Here is a 25,303-nt window from a genome sequence, read left to right on the forward strand (position 1 = left end):
CAGGGGAGCCAGAGACAGCTCCCCAGTGGAACCCTCAAAGATGGGCACCCGGCCTCCACTTCTGCCGGTGCTAAGCCCCATCGAAGGGCTGCCACATGTTTCTCCCTAGTAATTCCATGTGCCAGCAGCAAGCCTGTGTCTCCCAGCCCTATCTCTCCTGGGTCTGTCTTCAGAACCCAGGGGCCAAGGCATGTTCATGACTCCCCGAAGGTCTGTGGGCTCTAATGAAAAGGTAGCAGCCTCTATTTTCCTGGCTGAGCCCTGACAAAAGCTGCCCTTCGGCTGTTTTTTTCCTCTTGGCCTTTGGACGTTGACCTGGGCCTTGAGCTGAATGGCATGGAAGGGGCAGCCTGGACACCGCTGAGTGTTTCCCAGTATATATTTCTATACAAAGGCCAGTGGTTTGGGACCCTCCCTTCGCTGAAGCATATCGCAACCACTCCACAGTTCCTCATCCTGGGCAATCCCTCATGCATGGAATTCCAAAGCCCCTGCAGGCGGGTTCAGCCCAAATGCTGGGCACTGTCCCTTAGCTCTTCAATATTGATGGGCACCCATATAGACTGCCACGCTGTTCTTTTTGGCTTTCACTATGTCGACCATTTAATCCATCAACAAGCATTCGTGGAGATGTTTTTCGTGATTTCACATGGATAACTGCTTGCCTTCTCAGTCAATGGAGGGAGAAAGTTGGGGACTCGATTTTTTTAAACCTTAAAAATAAATAAATAATGAAAACAACAGAAGGAGCACTTACTAAGTGCCTACTATGTGCCAAGCATTATGTTAAGCTTAAGTGGAGACGCAGAGAGAAAATGAAAGAGAACCCCTGCCCCAAGGGGCTTATAATCTATTAGGGTAGCCAACATGTATACATACAGAAAGATACCAAATAAATACAAATTAATTCAGGGGAAGAAAACAGGAATGTGGTTGTTCTCACCATTGTAGACCTTGTCAGCTCCTCCCCTCATAAGTCTTTCCACTGTCCCTCTGGGTCTTCAGCGGGTTGGATTCTTCTCAAAGTATGGCGTTCTGGGGTTCCACAGCTAGATGGTACCCATAGGAGAATATGAGGGTTATAAAGATGGGTTTTCTTGCCAGAGAGAGGTTTGGCATCATTGCCAATAGAGCTCAGTTGCCCAAATGGGACCTAGTCCCCTGTCTTCCTCCTGTTCAAATCTGGGCACAGCTGCAAGCCATCTGCAGAAGCTATCAGACTCCAGTGGCAGGCTTGGGGCACAGGCATTCTTCCATTTTGGTCCTGTGTAGTTTGCTAACCTAATTTCTTGTCTTAAATTTTCATTTAAAAAAATGTCTGAGAAATGCTGTTTTTTAATATATCAGTCTCTTCCCAATTAACCACCCCCTCCAAGCCAAAGAAAAAAGGAACTGACAAAACCATGTGCTGACTCTCCCTGACAATCAATGTGTGCCATGTTCCATAGAACTCTAGCTTCATCTGACAGTAATGGAGTTTGGGCCCTCTTTCAAACCAAGACGGGAGGTGCAGAGGGATTCTGCCGTCGTCAGTATGGTTTTCGTTTGCATTGTTGTCATCATCATTTATGTTATTCTGCTGCCTCTGCCTACTCATCTCTCTTCTGGTTTATGCAGCTCTTCTTAGGTTTCTCTGACTTTCTCATCTTCATCATTTCTTCAGGCACAGCAGTATTTCATTACAGGTATACCATGTGTTGGGTTAGCCTCCAATGAATCAGCACATTTTCTTTCCATGGGTGGGGGACGACCCTCACAAAGGACGTTCCTGTGAATTCTTGGTTATACATTGAGACTTTCTGTCTTTGACCTCTTGGGGTACCTGTCCAGCCCGGGAGTCTCTGAGCCAATGGGCAGAGATGGGTTAGTGGTTTTTTTTTATTTTTTTATTTTAAACCCTTAACTTCTGTGTATTGGCTCCTAGGTGGAAGAGTGGTAAGGGTAGGCCATGGGGGTCAAGTGACTTGCCCAGGGTCACACAACTGGGAAGTGTCTGAGGCTGGATTTGAACCTAGGACCTCCTGTCTCTAGGCCTGGCTCTCCATCCACTGAGCTACCCAGCTGCCCTAGGTTAGTGGTTTTTATTACATAAGTCCAGATCGTTTTGGAGAACTATTGTACCAAGAGCATATGCCCACGACACTCTTCCCAAAGTCTCTACGACACTGTCTTTTTCCTATCTTTTATCATCTTAGCCAGTTTGCTGAATGGTGAAAGCCTGAGTTGCTTTAGTTTGCATTTCTTTCATTAGTGATTTGGGGCATTTCCCCCCCCCCCCAACATGGTGGCTGGTAGTTTTCATTTCTTTTGAGAATGTTTGGTTCATATCCTTTGGCTGAGAGGTGATGTGATGCAACAGATGGAATGCTGGCTTTGGGGAAGAAAACCCAAACAAACCCTGGATTCAAATTTTCCCACTTGTGTGACCTCTCTGGGTCTCGGTTTCCTTAATCTATAAAATGAAATGGTTTGACTAGAACCCAGGACTAGATAATTTCTAAAGTAGCTTCTAGATAAAAATCTATGATCCTCTGATAATGGATGGATCATTAAAAAAAAAGATAAAAACTTTTTGTGAAAAAAATTAGCATGGACTTTCCCTCAGTGGGGAAATCGAAGAAGGCAAGAAAACCACATGGAGGTAGGTAGGGATTCAGATTGAGCCTAGGCTCTGAAGAGTGTGAGCTCTGGTAGGGCAAGTACCGTATCTTCCCTAAACCTTGTCTTCTCCAGGATTGGAGCATGGTGCCCCGCACATAATGATGCTTAACTTTTGTTAAAGAAAGGAAGAAAAGGAGAGAGGTGGGGAGGAAGAAAGGGAAAGAAGGAATAAAGGGGAGGAGAAGAAGGGAAGGAGGAAAGAAGAGTAGCAAGGAGGGAGGAGGGAAAATCTCTTTCTTTAATGCAATGGCAGAGAAGAGAGGGTCTTGCATATAGTCAGCCCTTAATGAGGATTTTTCAATTTTCAGATGGCCAGAATAATGGGAAATTATTCAAAATCTGCCTCTTTGTGATTTCCATTCAGTGCTCCTGGTTCTTGTCCCTGGAGCCAAGCAGAAGAAGTCAAACCCCTCCCTCCTTCCAAGGTACTTGAAGGTAGTTCTCTTGTCCTCCCCGAGTCTTCTCTTCTTCAGACAAAATGATCCTCGTTTCTCCGGTCAATATTCATATGGCGGCAGGAGGTTCAGTTCCTTCACCGCCTTGGTCACCGTCCTTCGGTTCATCAATGCCTTTCCTAAAATGGAGCACTTATAACTGTGAACAAGTGTGGCTGGACCAGGACCATAGCCAGTAACCCCTAATAGCTTCTCCTCATTCTAGACATGAAACCTCTCTTACTGTACATTTGCCATGTAACGTGTCTGGTCCATCATTGAGATTGTGGTCTGCTAAGACCCCTCGATCTTTTCCTTATTAACTACTGTCAGGTCCTATTCTACTCACTCTCCACGAAGAGCTGCTTTTTAAAAACAACCTCAAGGGCAGGGCCTTGACAGCTAACAAAAAGGGGGATTTCAAGCTTACACCGTACTAAGCTTACCCTTGTAACAAGCTCCCAAGTTAAACTCTTCATGGGTTTCGACCGAGGTGGGTGTCTCTACTGCTGATAGGTGCCCCCCAGGTCAGGCATCCACCCTGCCTGCTGAGGCTCCAGACAGGCACTCAGTTCCCGGCAGAAGCTCCTGGCACTGATGGAGTGGGTGCTTGTTCCTAGGGCCAGCCAGTGACTTTTCTGGGTAATTAAGGAAGCATTAACTTGGATGAGGCTCAACCGCTGGAAAAAAATTGCATCGAGTGAAGAATTCAGTCCCAGTGCTAATGCCACCAATAATTACATTCCCTCCTCTGATAAAAGGTCCCCCCTCCCCCCTCCCGGTGACACGTGTGCGAGGCTGATAATGAGTGCCATGATTCTAAATTACTTATTTCAGGGGGCAAGAAGTAATTTTCTGTCTGGGAGTAATTAACTTGAGTACCTTGGAAGAAGCAAGCAGAAAATGGAAGGAACAGAGGAAAAATTGGGTCTATTGAGAAGCCCATTTGAAATGACAATTTTTCAAAAAGGTCTGAAGTGGTATATGAGGGAGACTTCAAGGAAGATCTTGACTGAGAGCGAAATGTGGGCAGCTTGAGCCCTGCAGGACAGCCTCAGATCCAATCAGGCAGGCTGCAGTTTGCTGCCAACTGGCCTTGATCGGGCCTGACAGTTTACACTAATTACTCTGGCCTCCCAGAGCCTCTTGCCAGAGAAGCTGGTCCAGGGATGGGGAGAAGGCAAGACAAGGAGGGAGATGGCTGGGCATTCACAGGGTCCCTGGGCAGAAGGACAGTGCCAGGGGATGACGGAAGAATGGACCTTGAAGGGGTGTCAGAGGCTAGCTAGTCCAATCTGTCTGATGAGCATCTCCTACTCTTCCTTTCCCCACCCTGCCTCAGCAGCACTGACAAGGGCTCAGGTAGCCTTAGTTGGACAACATGGTCCACTTCAACAGCTTTAATTTTTAGGAATTTCCCCCTCCTTCCACTGAGATAACACCAACTGTGCCTTCTCCTCATCATTCCTTGTTTAGTTTTCTCTTCTCTAGGCTCAACCTTCCTAGATCTCTTAACTAATCCTCATTTAGCTTTATTTCCAGTCCTTGCATTATTTTGGTCTCTTTCTTCAGCAACCAGACTTAGGGAATCCATGGTTTTACCAACCAGCCAGTGAATCTGCTTTGTTAAAGGAAGAACTCTAGGATTTAAAAAAATAGCCAGGGGGCAGCTGGGTAGCTCAGTGGATGGAGAGTCAGGCCTAGAGACAGGAGGTCCTGGGTTCAAATCTGGCCTCAGACACTTCCTAGCTGTGTGACCCTGGGCAAGTCACTTGACCCCCATGGCCCACCCTTACCACTCTTCCACCTAGGAGCCAATACACAGAAGTTAAGGGTTTTTTAAAAAAAGAGCCAGACCCTGACCCCTTACCTCCCCACCCACATTTCAAATTGTCCTGGAATTCTAAACTGCCAAACTTGCTTTAAAAGAATGCATGCCCTTTGATCCAGAAATACCACTACTAGGTTTGTGCCCCAAAGAGATAAAAAATAGAAAAAGCCCTGTTTGTACAAAAATACTTATAGCTTCGCTTTTTGTGGTAGCCAAAAATTAGAAACTGAGGGGATGTCCCTCGATTGGGGAATGGCTGAACAAATTGTGGTATATGAGAATGATAAAATACTATCATGCGATAAGGAATGATGAACAGGATGATTTCTAATAAGAACTGAGAAGACCTCCATGAACTGATGAGGAGTGAAATGAGCAGAACCAGGAGAACATTGTACACAGAGACGGATACATCGTGGAGCGATCAAATGCAATAGGCTTTGCTACAATTCAATGATCCAGGACAATTCTGAGGGAATTGTGAGAGAGCAGAAATCCAGAAGAAAACACATGATCTATCACTTGTTTGTAAGGGTATATGATTGGGGGTTTGGGTTTTAAAAGATTCCTCTATTCCAAAAATGAATAATATGGAAATGGGTTTTGAGTGATAATACATGTATAACCCAGTGGAACTGCTTGTCAGCTCTGGGAAGGAGGAGGGAAGAGGGGAAGAGAGAGAACATGAATCATGGCACCATGGGAAAAAATTTTAAATTAAATTAAAAAGGAATAAAATGCCAAACTTGGGTGATTACCGAGTGTGGCAGCTATTAGTCAAAGCCAAATGCCCTAGTCTGGCACGCAGAGAAGAGTATAATTCCTACAGTGGGTAGGAGGTAGGACCACAGGATCATTTAAGTCACCCCAAGTACTCCATTAGAAGGTAAAGGAGTCGGGGGATCTTTCACTTTTGTCTTTCTCTAGTATTTAACATAGGTCCTGGAGTAAAGTATGCACTTACTGAAGTTTGTTGGACCTCTAAGTGGTACAGTGGGTAGATAAGCTGGGTCTGAAGTCAGAAAGATTCATCTTTGTGAGTTCAAATCTGGCCTCAGGCACTAACTACTAGCTCTGTGACTCGGGGCAAGTCAATTAACCCTGTTTGCCTCAGTTTCCGCATCTGCAAAATGAGTTGGAGAAGGAAATGGTGTCCCACTCTAGGATCTTTGTCAAGAAATGGAATTATGAAGGGTCAGGTGTGACTGAAATGACCGAGCAGGGCTTGTAGACGCTGACTTTGTAATCTGAAGAATTCATGGTTCTTAGACACTGTGATCATAAAATATGCAGGAGGATTCATTCAGGTTTGTCTCTGGGGAGATCAAGACAAAAGAGAGTCCTTGACCTCAAGGAACTACATTTCTTGGGGGCAGAGGAAGGATATGATATGTTCATGGAGAAGTAAATCCAGGACATGTACAAAATTAGTACAAAGTGACATTTCATGGCGGGGGCCCTAATAACTGGGGGATCAAGAAAGTGGCACTTTGGGGAACCCCGAAAGAGACCAGGTAATGACGAATGGATCAGTATGGATAGAGATTAGGGTGAGTGAGGGGGTACTTATGCTCAGTGAACCTGGAAAGGGCAGAGTCAAATTGTGAAGAACTTTTCATGCCATGTAGACAAGCTTCTCTTTTATCCCATATGCAGAATGGCTCTGTTTTCAGAAGGCAAATTTAGGTTTCCCCATCCAGTGCTAAGACCGTATCCCTTCCCTGCCTCCACCCCTAGCCGTCCTGGTCCAGTCTGTGAAGAGAAGAGGGTCCACACTCATTCCTTCTGTGAACCTCAGTGAGTCCTTGAAAAGGGGTCAGGGAGAAAAGGGGAGGGCTGGGGTGGGTGGGTGGGTAGAGTTCCCCCACTCTTTCTCTCACACTAAACTATGGTAAGGAGGAAAGGAAGAGGGTAGGAACTCACAGAGCAGACCAAGGGTAGGAGAAGAAGATGGGTTAATCCTGCTTGGGAGAGAAGGTCTGAGAGGCAGTATTACCTAGTGGATAGAGGGTTCTAGCCCTAGGGTTAGAAGGTCAGAGTCTCTGACACAGGCTGCCTGAGAGACCATGAACGAATCACTTATCCTACCCATACCTTGGTTTCCTCATATGCAAAATGAGGGCATTGGACTAGATAGTGGGCAAAGGCCCTCTTAGATCTAAATCTATGATCCTGTGTGTGGATGAGCTGGCTGTTTCTTCCAGTGGATGGACTTTCCACGGTGGGACTTCTCTCCACTGCTAAAATCACAGGGCTAGACAAAGACAAAGTCCGGTGAATGTGAGACAATGTCGTGGACATAGACCTGGCCTTAGGATCCAAACCTTTGTGGCCACAAGCAAGTCACTTAGTCTCTTGGGGTCCCTCCCCTCAAACCTCTGAGAATCGAAATGACAGAGTTGCTACTTGGAATCGGGGGAAGGAGTTTCCATACTGGGATTTCCTCTCTACCAAAGTAATCATTGCTCTGGACTCCCAGCGACAGCACAAATCCCCCAAGATTCCACAAGGCTGTCATTTTGTGAGCATTCCAGGCTGGTCCTGCTCTTTCCTGCACCCTGTTTCTCTGTTATTATCCAACTTTCACCCTAGACTCAGGAGTGAAAAGCAGCAAGTATCTCGGGCCTCTCCTGCTTTAGCCATCCCTGGGGCCAAGCACCATTATCTTTGCTTTCCTTGCCATCTGCAGACGAGGACCCGACTTCAAAGGACCACTCAGGCAGCCAATGTGGGGTCTCCTTCAGCAACTTGTTTACTTCATCTTCAGAATGTTATTCCCTCCCCTACCTGTGCCCTAGATTCCTCCCTTTCTGGGGCCTTTGAAGCTGCTGGAGAGCTCCCGAGAAAGCCTTCTCCTCATGGTTGCTGAGGTCTCTATTGTTTCTGACTCGTTGTTTGAGCGGATGGTTTAAGGAGAGGGAGAAAGGCAGGCGATGGCAAAGACCCCCTTGCTGGCCCCCGTGAGGGAGCGCAGCCTCCAGACTGTGGACCCCAGGGCCCGGCACTCAGACAAAGGATTCAGCACCCAGAAGTGCCATCTGTTTGCCTGGAGGGAGGCAGACTGGGTTTTAGACAGAACAAGAATAGGAAGTGGCCCGATCGGCTTGATGGAAGACCACTCCTCTCCATCAGGTCTCCTCTTGACCCAAATGCAGATGGCTGCCAGAACCCTAGACCCTTTGCTCCCAAGCCTCAACTTTGGGAATCTTGGGAAAATACAGAACCTCGCTGAGCCTCTATTTTTGCATTTGTAAAGGGAGCGAGTTGGAAAAGACAATCTCTGGTGACCCTTCCTGTCCGAGGGGGGGTTTTTATGTGGCCACATTTCCTAGCTGCCGGATGCCATCGAGGCTGTGAGGTTTAGCATGGCTACTCACAAGCTCTGACACTCCAGTGCAGCAGGTTGTCAGGAGGATGGAAATTCCACACTCAGTTTACCCCATGTGATCCTTTTTACAATGACATTCACTTGCATTGAAATTATTGCAATCAATATCCTTATCCGGCTCAAAGGAGACACAGAAAAACAATACAGGTTCATGGCAAGAACAACCACAGTCACAGACTACCCACTATCCCAAAATAAAGCCCTGTACAACTCCGCAGACTATAGACATTTCCCCTAGAATCAGCCCAGCAAAAAACCAGCAGTTAGTGAGTTCATGCAAGTTTCTAAAGTTCCCAGCAAGAAAATACCTGACCTGAGTTTGTTCCCAAACTCCCCAGACCAAAGAAACAGTGAAACACAAGGAAAATAAGGGAATGACAAATTAGCACAGACTCACCCTACCAGAACTGCATTCTTATTAACCCTATAGCAGAAAGAACAGCATGGGAACAAAATTTGGACCAGACTGATATTATTGTATCTTATTAGATGTAATCAACTACCATAACTATCCCCTTGATTCATGATGGGAATGAAGAGTATAACGTATCTATATACATGATTTAATTAGTTAAAATATAATTAACTATTATGCTTAGCTAGGAACTGATGTTCTAGTACCTTACGGATGGCTAAAAAGAATAAGTTCCAACTAAGCCAGGCCGTAATGAATAATTCTTGACAAGCTTTGTTTAACCACAGTAAGATAATTAGTAAATGCCAATCTTGTGATGTTTCAAAATTTAATACGTGATTTTGAAAGTATGGGAAAATCAAAACCTGTATGAGATCATAAAGAAAAAAGGGTATAAAATGAAAATCAGCAGATGGCACAAGAAGGAACAGCCTCTGCAATTTGACTTGCACTCTGGCTCGTTTTCACTCCATTCTTCGCCACACCATCCCACCTCCAGAGACCCAACCAAGTGAAGAGCAGGGTCTTTGCACCTAGCATAGGGGTCAAGAATGACACGCCTGGAGGGAGGAGGCCAGGAACCTTGGGGCCGAGGCTCAGTTTTGACATCCATAAATTGGCTCCGCTCCTGGGTGATGATTTCTTTGGCCTTGGCCATGAATGAAAAAGAAAAATCTAAAATGATCTTCGGGCCTTTGGGATTTGTTTCTGCTTCTGCAGGGACCAAGGCGTGATGGTGGGGAAGGGCACAAACAGGGAATGGAGGGGCAAATTATAGGCCAAATGAGGGACTGCAGTCAGCGATGAATTCCCATCATACTGTTGTGCAGCTTCAAGAGAACCGTCCCCTGTAAGGCCAACCCAAATATCTGCGTATACGCACACGCACAACGCAAGAGCCCCCGAGCTACACACAGAGAATAGTGTATGATCTAGTATGGAGGGCCAGTCCCGGAGTCAGAAAGATCGACGTTCAAACGTTGCCTTTGCTGTCTGTTGGCTGTGTGACCCGGGGAGGGCTCTGTATCTCCTGCTACTTCGGTCAAGTTGTTTCCGTATATATCAGAGGTCAGGAGTTCCGTCCCAGAGGGGGAAGTTTGCTCTCCACCAATAATTGCCTCCCCTGATGTTCTCTCAGGGCTCACCCTAGAACAATCACCATTGCCATTTCTCCTGCTCACAATGCTGCTTTAAGGTTTCATAATGACCCTGTAAACTCCTTGAGGACAGGGACTGTGCTTAGTTTTATTTTGGTATTTCCAGTGAGACAAACAGAAAAAACTTGATAGAAAGCCAACTTTGGAGTCAGGAAGACCTGTGTTCAAGTCCTCTCTGTGATGCTTACAAGTTGTTTGACATTGGGCGAGTCACAACTCTGAGGAAACTCTCTGCCCATAAGTTGCAGAAGACTCGCTCATCCAAATAGGTGAAGAGATTTCCACAAATGGTGAAACGTAGGTCTGGATTCCCATCCCCAGATATTGCCACGGGATGATCCAAAGCTGAGGACCTGGGTCTACTGTGGGGCACAAGGCCAGAAACAACCCCATCTCATCCCTCACATCCACTGGATGGGTCGTTGGGGATACTGCTGAGCCACAGCAAAACTAGGGGGGTCATATGGGCGCTCACCCTGCTATTTCCATGCTGAGGAGAGCCAGGTGTTTCTGGCCAGCTTGGGAGGTAGAAGGTCCTGCCCATCCTGCTCTCTTGGTGAAAGCCGAGCCTGCTGCCTAGGCAATGACACACTCGTGTGAGCCCCAGACAAGAGTACGAAGCAGCTCTCAGCTTCGTGACTGCTGACCAGTGCGACTCAAGTTTTGAGGCTCTAAATGTACGAGAGATTTTCCAGGGACCACCGAGCCGATACACCAAGGGAGATGCTGACTTCCTCTGGTGATGAGTTTCAATATGAATGAGGCAGTAAGGAGCCACCTTATGATAGGCTCAACAAGGATAATTTTATGGGATACATGGTCATGTCATGTCCCTGGGTTGATTATGGCTGTCCCTGAGAAGCTGTCAGAAAAAATGTTTTGAGAGGCACCTTTGTGGGACAGTGAGGACTAGTGGGTAGAGCTCAGTACTCAGACTCAGGAAGAACTGGTTAGATTCTACTAGCTATGCCACCCTGGCCATGTCAATTCACCTTCTAAACCTCTGTTTCCTCACCTGTCAAATGAGGGAGTTGAAGAATTGCTAAGGTCTTTTTCAGTTCTAAATCTCTGATCCTATGTGCTATGTGGAGGAAAGATTAGACTTGTACTGCTTGGTCCCAAACATAGAATTGCTGAGAGGCAGCTTATAGTTTGATGGAAGGGAACATTTCCTAATAATGAGAGCTGTCCCAGTGTGGAATGAATGGGCTGTCTGGCTTGCAATTGATTCCCCTCACTGGAGGTAGTTCTATAAGTGAAGACCAGATGGCCACTAGCTGGACATGTTGTAGAGGAGTCTCTGGTGCAGGGACAGAAGCTTTCTTGTGTCCTTTCTAAATGGGGAACATTGAGATTCTTTTTTCTCTATTTTTTCCACAGCCCATCTAGACTAGATATTGAAAGAAGAAATGCTCTAGACAAGAGCTCCTAGACCTCAACAAGGCCTACACAGAGCCAGAGAAAGACAGACAGAAAGCAGACAGAGATACAGAGAAAAGACAGACAGATGCACACACACAGGGGAGAGGAAGAAGGGGAGAGAGAGAGAGAGAGAGAGAGAGAGAGAGAGAGAGAGAGAGAGAGAGANNNNATTAGAGAGAGAGAGAGAGAGAGAGAGAGAGAGAGAGAGAGAGAGAGAGACTGACAGAGGGAGGGAGGGAGAGAGAGACAGGTGATAATAGGGAGAGATAAAAATTCAGAGAGATAGACTAGACATGGAGTTCGTGACAGATAAAGTGGTTCACTCCACTTTATATCTGCTGTCCTGCTTGGTTTTAACTCCAAAAAGATGCCCCTTCTTGATTAAGCCTATCACCTCTCATCTTTACACCCTATAGCTAACTCCAGCCTTCACTGACCCTACCACCCTTAGCTTCCTCTCACCTCTGATTAGAAGGCTGAATGTAGAGTACTAAACTCCTTCCAAGATGTCCCCTTTAGAGGGTAGAAACTGGATATTTTGGTTCATTTCATTCTGCATCTGGTTCTTTACTTGGTTTTAACTTTTACATTTAAAAGATGAAAAAACTACTCCCTGTGGGAGGCCAATAAGAGAAACAGAGTCTCAAATAGATAAAAATCTGAGACTCCTCTTTTGACCCCTTTTATGATCCACACCTTTTCTTATTAGAAAGCAATATGGTCTTATTGGTAAGCGTTAAGTCCTTAGCAAACCAACAGTCAAGAGGTTAAAATTATCCCCTTCAGTCAGGAATGCAGCTGCTTGGCAAGCCAAGGTCGAAACCTCAGTTTAGCAGGGGCATTTTGCCCCTGAGAAAATTATTCTCAGACTTAGCTTGCTGATAATCAGGTAGCTGAAAGTTCAGCCTGGTTCTTAGCCTCACCTTGAAGTTTCTGAGATTTCTATGTGTTGTCTAAACTAATTGCAATGTCTGTGAAGCTGTAAAACTCTCTCTGTACTTTTGGGGTGAAAGGGAACTTTAATTTCATATATAATAAACTTGTGATTCAATGGCACTTGAGAGAAGCAGCTATGAGTTAACAGAAATATCTTCTCCCGTATCCTGTTACTTTCTGATCAACTAAACCATCCTTATAGGATTATCTGGAGATGATAAATAGATTTCGACAACTCCCTGGTTTCCTCCATCCTCCCTTTCCTACCTCCTTTCATGAATTCTCTCCATCCCTCCTCCCTAGTAGATTTTAAACTCTTTGAAAGCAGGGACTGTACTCTTGTTTCCCTAGTGATTAAAGAAGGGTACATAATAAATGCTCATTAGATTGGAATAAAGACGGAGAGAGGGGGAGATCTTTGAAGCTTATAAAACACTACACACACATGATCACCTCATAGAAATCTGCCAGGCAGATACTATGAACATTTATTAGCCTATTATCTCCAGAGATAAGAGCTAAGGCTCAGAGAGGTTTGTCCATATTCATACAGAGATGAAGTATCAGCAGCATGATTCAAACCCCTATCTTCCTAAGAGTCTAGTATTTTGTACATTATGCCATGATGACCTTGCAGAAAAACTCTGATAAACCCTTGGTTTATGCTTGTATCCTCATTTGTACTCTGTTCCCTCCCCCTCCAGGTGGAAATTGCCCTTCTATTCAATTATGGCACCTGTCAGCCCTGCCCCAGGTCAGATACAATCCTTTAATTCCCATCTGTTCCCTCCTCTCTGCTCAGACTGCTATTACTAATTGAGCTCCTCATTAGCTCTCTCTCCTTCTATTATAATTACTTCTTATCTATTCTTGCCTCCCATGACATCTCTCTCCAATCTATCCATCTCTCATGCAACCATGTAATGAATCTTCTTAATGCACAAGCCTGACCACACTCCTCTCCTACTCAAAAGCCTTCAGAGCATCTTTATTCTCTTTAAAATAAAATATACATTCCTCCAGATTGGTGTTCAAAGTCCTCTCTCCTTATCTCTAACCTGCTTTTGTAGTCTTGTTGTTGTTGAGTCGGTGTCTGACTCTTTGTGATCCCATTTGAGGTTTTCTTGGCAAAGATATGAGAATGGCTTCCCATTTCCTTCTCCAACTCATTTTACAGATGGGGAAACTGAGTCAAACAGGGAAAGATGGCTTGCCCAGGGTCACACAGCTAGTAAATATCTATCTAAGGCTGGATTTGAACTTAGGTCATTCTGAATCCAGGTGCATTGCTCTATCCACTGGCACACCTAGATGCCCTTCACAGCTTTATTTTATTCAATTTCTCATTACTGTGTTCTTTTTTCTTTTCTTAAACCTTTACCTTCCATCTTGGAGTCAATACTGTGTATTGATTCCAAGGCACAAGAGTGGTAAGGGTAAGCAATGGGGGTTAAGTGACTCGCCCAGGGTGACACAGCCCATTACTGTGTTCTAATCAAACCAGCTGCCTGACATCTTCACCCTAATCACCCTGTCTCTTTATATTTAGTTAGTTCATCCTCATCCTATACAGGACTACACTTCCTCAAAATNACAGCATAGTTTCCTCCTCTGTAAAATGGGACAATAACCTTTGCCTTAGAAGAAGAAGGTTGTTCTGAGAAACAGATGAGATCATGAGTACAAAGTACTTTGTAAATGTAAGGCACCATCACCATCACCACCATGATTAGTCCAACCTCGTGCTTAGTGAGTTAGTGGCATATAAAAAGAGGAGAGGCAGAGTCCCTTCTAGCCCTTGAGGAACTCACTAGCCTGGCTAGGTTGGCAAGAGACAACTGAAGAAAAAGAAAAGACAACCTACATTCATTAAGAATGAAGGGGTGAATGAATGAATGATAAAACATATTAAGCACTTACTATATTCTGGGGACTGTGGTAAGTGATTGGGATACAAATAGAAGATAGCAGGATAGTCCTTCCCCTCAAGGAACTTACATTCCAAAGGAGGGAGACAACATCCAGAGGAGAATTAGAAGGAGTGGGGGTGTAATGGGGAGGAGGATAATGAGACAGATGACCAGAATGCAGGCAGCAGGCTTTCGAAATGGTAGAATGGAAGCCAGTCAGAGGGCTGGGTTGTAGGTCAGATAAGGAGAAAGTGAATCTATCAGAGCCCAGGGTGGTGCTGGAGACAGAGCCCAAAGATTGAGGAGGAGAAGGAAGAGGATGTCTAGAACATAAGCAGCATCCTTTGGAAATGGAGGCAAGGGAGGTGCATTTTATATGGACAACAAGTCCTAAGAAGGCCAGAGAATGGAGAGAATAATGAGTAGGAATTCTTTAAGTTAAGAAACTACTATCTCTGTCATTATCATTGAAGGCTTCGGTAAGTCACTTTTCATTTGGCCTCAGTTTGTTCAGTGGTGAAATAAAGACATTGGATAAAATGTCTTCCAAAGTCCTTTCTAACTCTAACATTGTAGGTTCCAGGTCTTCTAAAGAAAGGATTAGACTTGCTCTGCTTTTGTTCTAGACGGTAGACCTAGCATTGAAGGGAGGGTTTGATTAGTCTGCAAACATTTTAGTGGATGACACTAGTAGTTTAGGGGATCAGGAAAGTCACTGTGAACAAGGAGGTTGCAAAGAGGTAAATCGAGGCTCAACATAGCCTTGTGCCTTTGCCCAGGCTGTCTCCCATGCCAGAAACACTCTTTTGTCCCCCTACCTGCAGCCCTTGGAATCTCCGGCTCCTTCAAACACAGCTAGCCATCACCTTCCACTCAAGATCATTTCCTGATCGCCTTCCTACCCTGTCCAGTTGTCAGTAACAGCCTCCTCTTGAAATTATTTGGTATTGCTTTGCCTGTACTTGTATTTGCCTATCTCTGGACACTTTGTCCCCCACACTCCCAAGCAGAAGAGAATGTAAACTCTTCAAGGGCAAAGGCCAGTTTTCTTTTGCCTTGCATTCCTACTGTCTAGCACAGCACCTGGTACACTGTAGGTGCTTAATAAATGCTTGGCAGAAGGAATTAATTCAGGGTAAGCTTTCCATCAGCTAGAGCTGTTCCAGCTGTCTCACAAGATAGCATATTTTCTTTCTATCACTGGAAGCCTTTTTTTTTAACCCTTACCTTCCATCTAAGAGTTAATATTGTGTATTGGGCTAGGCAATGGGAGTTAAGTGATATGCCTAGGGTTACACACTTAGGAAATGTCTGAGGGCAGATTTGAACTCAAGACCTCCTATTTCTGGGCCAGGTTCTCAATCTACTGAGGAACCTCACAGCCACCGGGAAGTCTTATACAAAATCTATTGCTGATGACTTTTATTTTTACATTGCCTTTCATTTGCCAAGATGCCCCTCCCCTTTCCCTGAAGGTCCTAAGGTGGAGTTTAGATGACCAATTGGTCCTTTGGGTGCAGACTGGGTTAGATGCCCCTCAAGTCCCTCCTAAGCCTGCGAAGCTGGGATTCTGGATCCTGTGATTTGGTGTTTCTGTAAAAGACTTTTTGGGGAAAATTAAGTTTAAGCTGAGCCTTGAAATATGGATAAGGTTAAGGGAACCAGAGAGAGGGAACAAAAGGTTGGGGAAGGGGAGCAAGACTGTGTGGGCTGAAGTTTCAAGAAGATGAAGAGAAACATGGGAAGGGAAGCCGACTGGCAGGGAGGAAGCAGGGAGACAAGAGATGAATTGGAAAGGATGGGAAGGATCAGGTGGTGAGATATACCTGCATCTGCAGACAGATGGGCTCTGAGGCTTTCTGCCTAAGCCTTTCCCATTTTTTTCTCTCTCATTTCAGCAAAATCCTCTGCCTGCTTTCTCTTGCTAGTTAATTTCTCTGGGGAGACAGCGATGATTTATTCCACGAGGGCCTCGAGGCAGGTGACTCAGGACTTGGGGCTCCTCCTATTTTTCCCTTTTCTCTGCAAGACTTTCTAGCAGTTGTATGTGTCAAAGACTCCCAATTCAGAGCTCCCTTAAGCCCCTCATCTCCTAGCCTCTCACTGTTGACTGTTGTTAAGAGTCAGCTCATACCTATACACTATGGCACCATTGAATGTAATGGACTTCTCTACTAGCAGCAATTCAATGATCCAGGACAATCCAGAGGAATTTATGAGAAAGAGGGCTGTGTACATCCAGAGAAAGAACTGAGGGAGCAGAAACACAGAAGAAAAACAACTGCTTGATCACTTGGGTTGATGGGGATATATAATAAGGGATATTGACTCTAAACGGTCACCCTAGAGCAAATATTAACATGGAAACAGGTTTTGATCAATGACATGTAAAACTCAGTGGAACTGCTCATTGGCTACAGGAGGGGGTGGAGAAGGGAGGGAAAGAACATGACCACGTAACCATGGAAAATGTTTCTTAATTAATCAATTAAATAAAATTTTTTTAAAAAGAGTCAGCTTTTAAGTTGGTGTTGGGGTGGAATATTGGAGGGGCAGTTAGAAAAGATCTGGGTTCAAATCTTACCTGGACCATCCTGGGCAAATGGGTTAACATCTTTGGGCTTTGGTTTCCTCATCTATAAAATGGGAATAAGGATACTTTAATAAGAAGAATGAATAATAATAAATGACTATCATAATAATAAGATATAATTAATTTCTAGTAATAATAATTTATAATATTTTAATTTATAAAAATTCTAATTTTTAAAATAAATAATAATTTCTAATAATAAAAAGTACCTTAATAAGAAGAATGCCTTCCTCTCAGGGCTATTATTAGGCTCACAAGAGATAGTACATGCAAAGGACTTTTCAAACTTTGAAACTCTATAGAAATGCCCATGGTTATTGTAAGGGTCCCCAAGGACAGGGACCCCTTTGCACATTTTTTCTGCTTCCTGACAAGACTCCTAGTAGAGGAGCAGACAGAAGACAGAAATAACTGGTGGACAAGTAACATATGTCTGACTCTGTCAGTAGTATTGTTATCTTCTGTCCATGTTGACTGAACTTCTTATCCATCTGAGGAATTTTCTTGGGGACTATTAGACACACCAAGCAGGAAACTATATTAATGGTGTCCTGCAGGAGCTAATTATATCACCTAAAGCTTTGCCCACCCTCATTCAAGCCCCGAAGAGGTGAAGGAAGGGAATATCTCAGCACATCCTAAACCAGACAATCAGCCAAGTCTGGAGCCAGACTCCCATCCCAGATAGTGCATAGAATTATGGTTTGGAATCAGCAGATCTGGGTTTGAATTTTGGCTGTGCAACTGACTGAGTGACCTTGGCAAGCTACTTACCCTTTTGGGCTTCAGTTTTTTCATGTGTAAAATGAGGGAGTTTATTTTGAAATCAGCAGTTTTGGTACACTCTTGGCATGAAATCAGGGGTTATTTGCCTGCCATCCACAAACTTAAAACATTTCAATCATCATACTTCAACACGGTTGGTTTTCTTTATAATTCTATGTGTTTTATTTACATTTCATGCAATTCTATGTATTTTATTTTATGCACTTAAAATGTGATTCTGAGAAGGGGTCCTGAGGGTTAATAGACTGACTGCTGGGGGGGGGGAATCCTTAAACAAGGTTAAGAACTCTAAAAGCATATGATGTCTATGGTTCCTTCTGATTTTAAAACTATGACTTATGACTAGATGGCCCACCAAGATTGCTCCCACAAATAGACATATTATAATAGAGATACTCCAGACACATACAGAGTCCCCCTGGGATAAACAAGATAGTATTTACTTCATGGAGTTTAAGTGCCAAGGACAGAAGCCACGGAGAACCCTGCAAGTTACTCAGAGAGTAATGATAGTCCTGCAGGAACAGGGTTAGGGTCAGAGTTGAAAGGGATGTTAGAGGCCACCTAATCCTATTGTAGAGGAGGAGGAGAGCCAGCGTCAGAGTTTATGTGTGTGGTGGGGAAGATGATATAGAGAAAGGATGTGGAAAATAAATTTAGAAAACTAGATTTGAAATTAAACTAGTGATCAACTAGCCCAGGGCATAGAAACAGGCGTCACTCGGACCGCTGGTTATAGCCTGGAGTCCTGTTCAGAGAACCAAGCTTATTACCTTGAAATGGCACCAAAGAGACGCTTTCCCATTTTCAGAGTCAGCCCATCTACTGAGGCCGGGCTCAGGCTGACCGGCAATAGTGAACTCTTGGCCCTTCCTTTTATATGCTGCTTGTAATTACCCACTACAGAAGTAATTACTGGCAGATGACCTCACAGCCCGTATTTCCAAAGCTTCTCTAAACTCACTTTCCACGAATAGCAGCCCTCGGGCTACAGAAGGGGTGAACTTATCCTCTGTTTACTAGCTGGTGGCTTTGTGTCCTAACTAGCAAATTATCCTCATCTGTAAAGTGGGGTTAATAATAGCACTTTCCTCACCGGATTGAGGACCAAATGACTTAAGTTAGATAAAGTGTTTTGGAAGCCTTAAAAATCACTCTCTAAATGCTGGCTATTATCACTATTATAGGCAAAACTGGAATTCAACTTTAAGGGTCAGAGTTTTATTTTAGAACCGAAAGACCTAAGAAATCATTTTGACCAGGATTCCTATTTAGTGAGGACCAATGACAGTCCAAGGGGTTTGAATGAAAAACTCTCTAATGGTGCCTTAAGCTATAAATATGGAGACAGCCAGACCGCCTAGAGTCAGGAAGACCTGAGTTAAAATCTGGTTTTAGACACTCATGAGCTCTGTGACTTTGGGCAAATCTCTTTAACTTCTGTTTGCCTTATTCCACTGGAGAAGTATCTTTGCCAAGAAAACTCCATGGATGGTATGGTCTATGGGATCACAAAGAACTGGACTCGACTGAACAACAAGGCTATAACTAAGAGTAGAATATCATAAATGACTGGGAATTCACTACATTTTTGTTGTTGTTGAAAGGGATTCAAGGAACAGAAGTTGGGGACCATTGATCTAAACTAATGCCTTCGGATTTTTGGGGAGGGGAAACCGAGACTTAGAGAAGCTAAGTAATGTAAATGTGGAAAGTTCATATTAATTTGTGCCCCTTTTTGGCCCCCCCAAACAAACTTTTAATCTTAAAGCTCAAACGGGTTGATTTTGGACTGCACTGGTTTCTCCCCATCCAAGCTGAGAGCCTGGGTAGAATCCTCCCTGTTTAGTCTGCGCCTTCTATCTTTGACAGGGATGGGCAGTCTGGAGACAAGTTCCTTGTTCTACCTGTAAACAAGAATTCTCTCAGGTAAGGAAGTCCCTCAGCTAGCCCCCATGCCAAGGGGGGAAAGTGCCCACGAACTGTGTAGTCATTCTTAAGTCCTGGTGTCCAGATCTACGTCTTGTCCTGCTGGGGGTCAGAGTCCTCCAGTCAGAGAGGTCTGGGAAAGGGACACCATAAAAAGCACAAAGCCAGAGGAGGCTGGTCCTTTTGCCTGGAACTAGGAACTTTGGAGGTGGGGAGCAACTGGCCATGCGGTTCTTGCTTTTCTCTTTCTCTTTTTCTGGCCTGCTTTTTGCTGTTTAATAAATAATCATACAATGAAGATATAATCTTGAGAGAATTTTAACTGGAACACGTTCAAGGTCTTAGCTGGTTAGTGGCAGAACTTGACGTAAATTCCAGACATGCTGTCTCCCAGGTCAATACTTTTTTTATTCAACTTAACTTCTTCCCTTAATGAAGTTCAATCAATAAGCACTTAGACTGCCCCTGGTTGTGTTAAGTGCTTTGATGGTCTCTAGAGGGAATGTTGAGACATGAAGCCTGCCCTCAGGGGACTTATATTCTTTAGAACAATATAAAGAGAATCGAATGAAACACTAAACCCAATAGATTCAGATTGTCCAAAGTGCATGCCAAGGCTGTAAGCAATCAGGTCGGAAAGACACCTTCCTTCACCTGATGTGTTAGGTAAGGTTCCACCCATCTGGGCCCTGAAGGACAGGTGAGATTTAGAATCACAGAATCAGAAGATTTTAGAGATAGAAAGAACTCAAGAGCTCAGTTTGCCTGAACAACTGATTCTATCTTTCAAAGGTTCAAGGAGACATCATGGTAGAGTTGGAGGACCACCTTGTTTCAAATCTTGCCTCTGATGGGTGACATTGGATTAATTATTTCATCTCCTTGGGCTCTTGTTTCCTCCTCTGTCAAATGAGTAAATTGGATCAGATATTCTCTCCAGTTCCTTCCAGTTCTGCTTGAACTCTGATCTGCTTGAATACTTTTAGTGACAGCAAGCTCATTGCCTTAGGGAACAGTCTGTCTGTTGTTGGAGAGTTCTGATTATTAAGAAGTCTCTTCTCACAGGAGAACAGGGTAAGGGACTAGAACTGTGATTTTTATTGAGAAAAGGGAGCTCCTGGGTGAGAAGACTCCCTCTATCAATGCAGTCTGTATTTTTTTATGCAACTTATGGTCTTAGAGAGTTTTATGCTTTGGGAGTTTATGGTCCTGAGGCAGAACTTGCACCCACATCTTCCTGTCTTTGAGGCTGACTCTTTATCTACTAAACAATGCTGCCTCTCATTTTATAAAAGCAAGATTTTCTTATATGAAGTTCAGATCTGTCTCTGAGGAAATCCAGTCTAATAATCCTTAGTGGGCTTTAGTCCAGCAGTATAAATAGAAGCAGTGGTCACTGATCTGTACGTGAGAGTCTCTGGGGGAATGCCTATTGACTTAATTTTAAAATGTAATTTTATCTAGGGCAGCTAGGTAGCCCAGTGGATAAAGTGCTAAGCCTAGAGTTATGAAGATTCATCTTCTTGAGTTCGAATCTGGTCTCAGACACTAACTGTGTGACCCTGGGCAAGTCACTTAACCTGGTTTGCCTCAGTTTCTGCATCTGGAAAATGATCTGGAGAAGGAAAATGGCAAACCACAATAGTATCTTTGCCAAGAAAACCTCACATGGGGTCATTAAAAATTGGATATGACTAAACAACCTTACCTATATTTTATTGTATTTTTATTTATCTTGTTAAATATTCCCCAATTACATTTTTAAAAGAACCCTTACTTTCTGTCTTAGAATCCATATACTGTGAATTGGTTTCAAGGCAGAAGAGCAATAAGGATTACCCAGTTTGGAAGTGTCTGAGGTCAGATTTGACCCCAGGTCTTCCCATCTCTAGGCTTGGCTTTCAATCCACTGAACCACCCAGCTCTACCCTCCCCCAGTTACATTTTAACCTGGTTTCAGGCTGACACCAGGGATTGTTGGGACTGGATATTTGACACCTCCGCTTTAGTCCAAGTCTTTATTTAACAGATGCTGAGACTCATTCATAGAGAAAGAACCATAGATCAAGGACCAGAAGGGACCTCAGAGACCATCTGTTCCAACTGTCGTTTTATAGATGCAGAAATTGAGGTCCAGGGAGGATGTGATTTGTGCAAGGTCACACAGGTTAATAGTAATAATCAAAGCGGCGAAAGGACCTAGAATTGGAAAGGATCGTTGCAATCCCTTTATTTTCCATAGGATGAAACTGAGTTACAGGTATTGGAGTTAGTTACCCAGAGAGTTTCCCTTGGATAGGCAGATTGAAGCCAAGAGAGCCTGAGCATAAGACAAAGGAAAAATGATCACAGCCTACATCGGATTGAGGAGTCAAGCCAAGTGATGTGGCTAGTGTAAGAGGCTGAGTAGTTCTCTATCTGCTGGGAAGGGGCAGAGTGTGGAGGAAACTAATTCAAAAAGCTTGGTTCTTGATGACTCCCACTCCTGAGACCTGGATTAGCCTCTGGCTTATTCCTCCTGTGTCACATCCAAGAAACACTGATTGCTTTTCAGCGGCTGAAGGAATGATCTATTGACTACTGCCAGCAAGGAGCAGCTAATTGGCTCCAGTTCTAAGCGGTACCTGTAGTCTTCAATTATTTAGATCCTCCATGATGCGGGGGAGCTTGCTTCGCTTTCAGGCTGACGCTTGGGAGGTCCCTGAATTCTGCTTATATTTCCTGTGGGGTGGGGGGTGGGGAAGTGGGGCTGGTTCTGTGGGTCCATCTTGTAGTGCCTTCTTCACAGAATCAGAGAATCCTAGCTAATCAGAACTGAAAAGAGACTCGAAGGCCATCTGGGCTAACAGTTCCCTGACCTGACGGGGAGTCATTCATCCTCTGACTAGCTTCAGTGAGGGGGATCTCCACCTTCTGGGACAGCCCACTTCACTCTTGAGCTGCTCTAAGGATTAGGAAGTGTTTCCTCACTTCAGTTCTCTCTCTCTCTCTCTCTCTCTCTCTCTCTCTCTCTCTCTCTCTCTCTCGGCACATTGCCAAGGCATCCATAATGCCAGCTGTCATATATAAAAGATTTTTAATGCATATTTTACATATGTAAATTTATCATTTATAAAATAATCTCTATCTTTTATCTCATCTGAATCTATAAGGCAGGCCATGCAAGGCTCATCAGCCCCACTTTACATGAAGAAACTGAGCCTCAGAGAGAGAGAAGCACACATCTGGCAGGTGCTGGTGGGACCAGGTCTAGAATCCAGATTCTCTGCCTTTTTCTATGTCATCACATTGACTAGTCAGTCTAGGAATGGCAGAAGTAGGAGGTCTTGGCCTCCAAAGACCTGGACTTCAGACATTACTCTCTGTGTGACCAATGCAGAGCCTTGAACATGGCAAGCTCTAAATAAAGGCTTATTGAATTGAGATGAATCGAGTTGAATAGAATATCTCTGAGAAGGTCAAAGGCATGAGGATCTTGCCCCTTTTTCTAATACAGAGTCACCATTGCCAAATAATATCTTCCTATAGTCTTTTCAGCTGTATCACTCCCCTGGTCCAAAACTCAATGGCTCTCTATGCCATCTAGAATCAAATAAATATCTTGGGTTGGCATTTAAAGTTCACCATAACTGGACTCCTATTTGCCTTTCCAGTTATATCCAGTCTAATCAAATTGAGTCAACTCATAACTCCTTATTCTGCCTCCACATATTCCTATAGGTAATTCCCATTCTTATTGCCTTGTAAGCATTTCCTCCTCTTCCCTCTCTTTTGGAATCCTAGCCTTCTTTCCTTCCTTTGTTTATTAAAAACCAAACCAAACCATATCTTCTGTCTTAGAACTAATTCTTAGAACCAATTCTAAGACAGAAGAGAGACAAAGGTGAGGCAATTAGGGTTAAGTTTACAGAGCTAGGAAGTATCTGAGGTCAGATTTGAACCCAAGTCCTCCTGACTCCAGGCCTGATATTCTCTCCATTGTGCTACCTACTTGCCTTCCTTGAAAGATTCAACTCTACTCTAGGAAGCTTCCCTGATCCTCTCAGTATTTAGCAAATGCTCTCTTTTCTTTGTTTTGTAAAATATAAGCCTCTTGAAGCCAGGGCCTAGTTCATTAACCTCATTGATTCAAAGTTGGAAAGGACTATTGAACCTAATCCTTCATTTTACAGATGAAGAGACAGCTGAAGTGTCCTATCTAGGATCACACAGCTACCAGGTGTCTGAGTTGGGATTTGAAACTGCCTTCTAGATCCCCAGCCATTGTGCCTCCCAGAAGACTGATATGAATGTCTGGAGCCAAGTGTAGTAACTTTAGAAACAAGGTGTGTGGAACTAGATCAAATCATGCCTGAGGGGAGAGTATTTACTTTGGTCATTAGGATGTTTCTGGTGATGTTTGAAAGACCAGTGTCAATAGAGTAGTGGTCCTTAGGTTCCCAGACCCTGGCTCTTTGCCTGGAGTTCCTTCCTTGTTCCCCAGCTCAGGGGCTACCTCTGCTATGAAGCTGGATGTTCAGCTGAGAGTGCTGTCTTTCCCCCACATTTTCTGGAGAACCCTTTGTCTAGATCTCTCTCTTCTTTCTTCCTCCTATCACATTCTTTCTTATAATCCCTTTATTTGTGATTATGCTTTATAAATCACCTCCACTAGACTAGAGGGTACAGGATGGGGCCATTTATCTTTTCTATCTTCCCAGAACCAAACATAGAACCCCAAAGACAGTAGATGTCAAATATGTAAGTAATGAAACAAATTGAATTGAGATGATGAGTGGTTTCTTCACTTCCTTCAAGCCTAGGCTGGTTCCATTAAAGAAGGTCATCCCCTAAAGACTTTGTCTGCTAAAGTTTAACTGTATCTGGAGTCAAGATGAACCTGATGTTTTCAGACCCTTCCAGTCTGTGCCCAAACGAATTCTTCTCATTGACCTTTTGAAACCTATGCAGATTCCTCAGGATTACTGATCTTGGGGATTCATTGCCATGGCAAATCTCTTAATAGCATCTGGATCTCCTGGCACTCTGAGAAGGAAATGGAGTGTTGCATGCTGTAATTAATTTCCTATTGATTTTACTGTTTGCAGGAAGGCAGGGCATTATATAAAGAAGGTTTGAGGAATGCCAGGGATTGAGGATCATAAATCGCAGCCTGATGTGGCCATGGTGGGTCTCGAGGGACAGGGTGTCATCTCAACTGCAGTGCAGAATAGCAACCATGAAAGATGCCCCTGTGCCAAATGAGCAGCAGTTACTGAAGTAGGAAATAACCCAAATCCTGGGTAAGAATAAAATAAAAGATGACCCAGAGACAACTTTTCAAATTTGATTTAACTGAACCATTATCTATTAAGTACTTACCATGTTCTAGGCATTGTGCTAGGTTTAGGGGATTCAGAGACAAAAAAATTGAATTTGTTCCTGCCTTCAGGGTGTTTACATTCTATTGGAGGAAAACAGAGTGTTCATGGATAAGTCCTCTGATGTGTACAATTGCCTGTGTAACCTTGGTTCAATGATAGGAAAACTGTCTTTGCAGTCAAGGGACCTGGGCTTGCATTCCAGCTTGGCCATGTAACTCTTAATGACATTGAAAAAAGTGCTTAGCTTCTTTGAGGTTTGGTTTCCTAATCTCTAAAACTGGGGAGGGGTAGCTTCTAAGGATCCTTTCAGCGGCTGGGCTAGATGATCCCACTGATGCAAAAAAATTCAAAATGATAACTAGCATTTATACATACTTTTCATAGTTTTTTTTAGTTTCTCTTCAAAACTCTGGGAGATGGGTGCAATTATTAAACCCCCCATTTTACAGATGAGGAAATTGAGGGAAGTGGTTAAGTG

This window comes from Gracilinanus agilis, chromosome 5, assembly GCF_016433145.1.
Source record: "Gracilinanus agilis isolate LMUSP501 chromosome 5, AgileGrace, whole genome shotgun sequence".
In the NCBI taxonomy this organism is placed as follows: Eukaryota; Metazoa; Chordata; class Mammalia; order Didelphimorphia; family Didelphidae; genus Gracilinanus; species Gracilinanus agilis.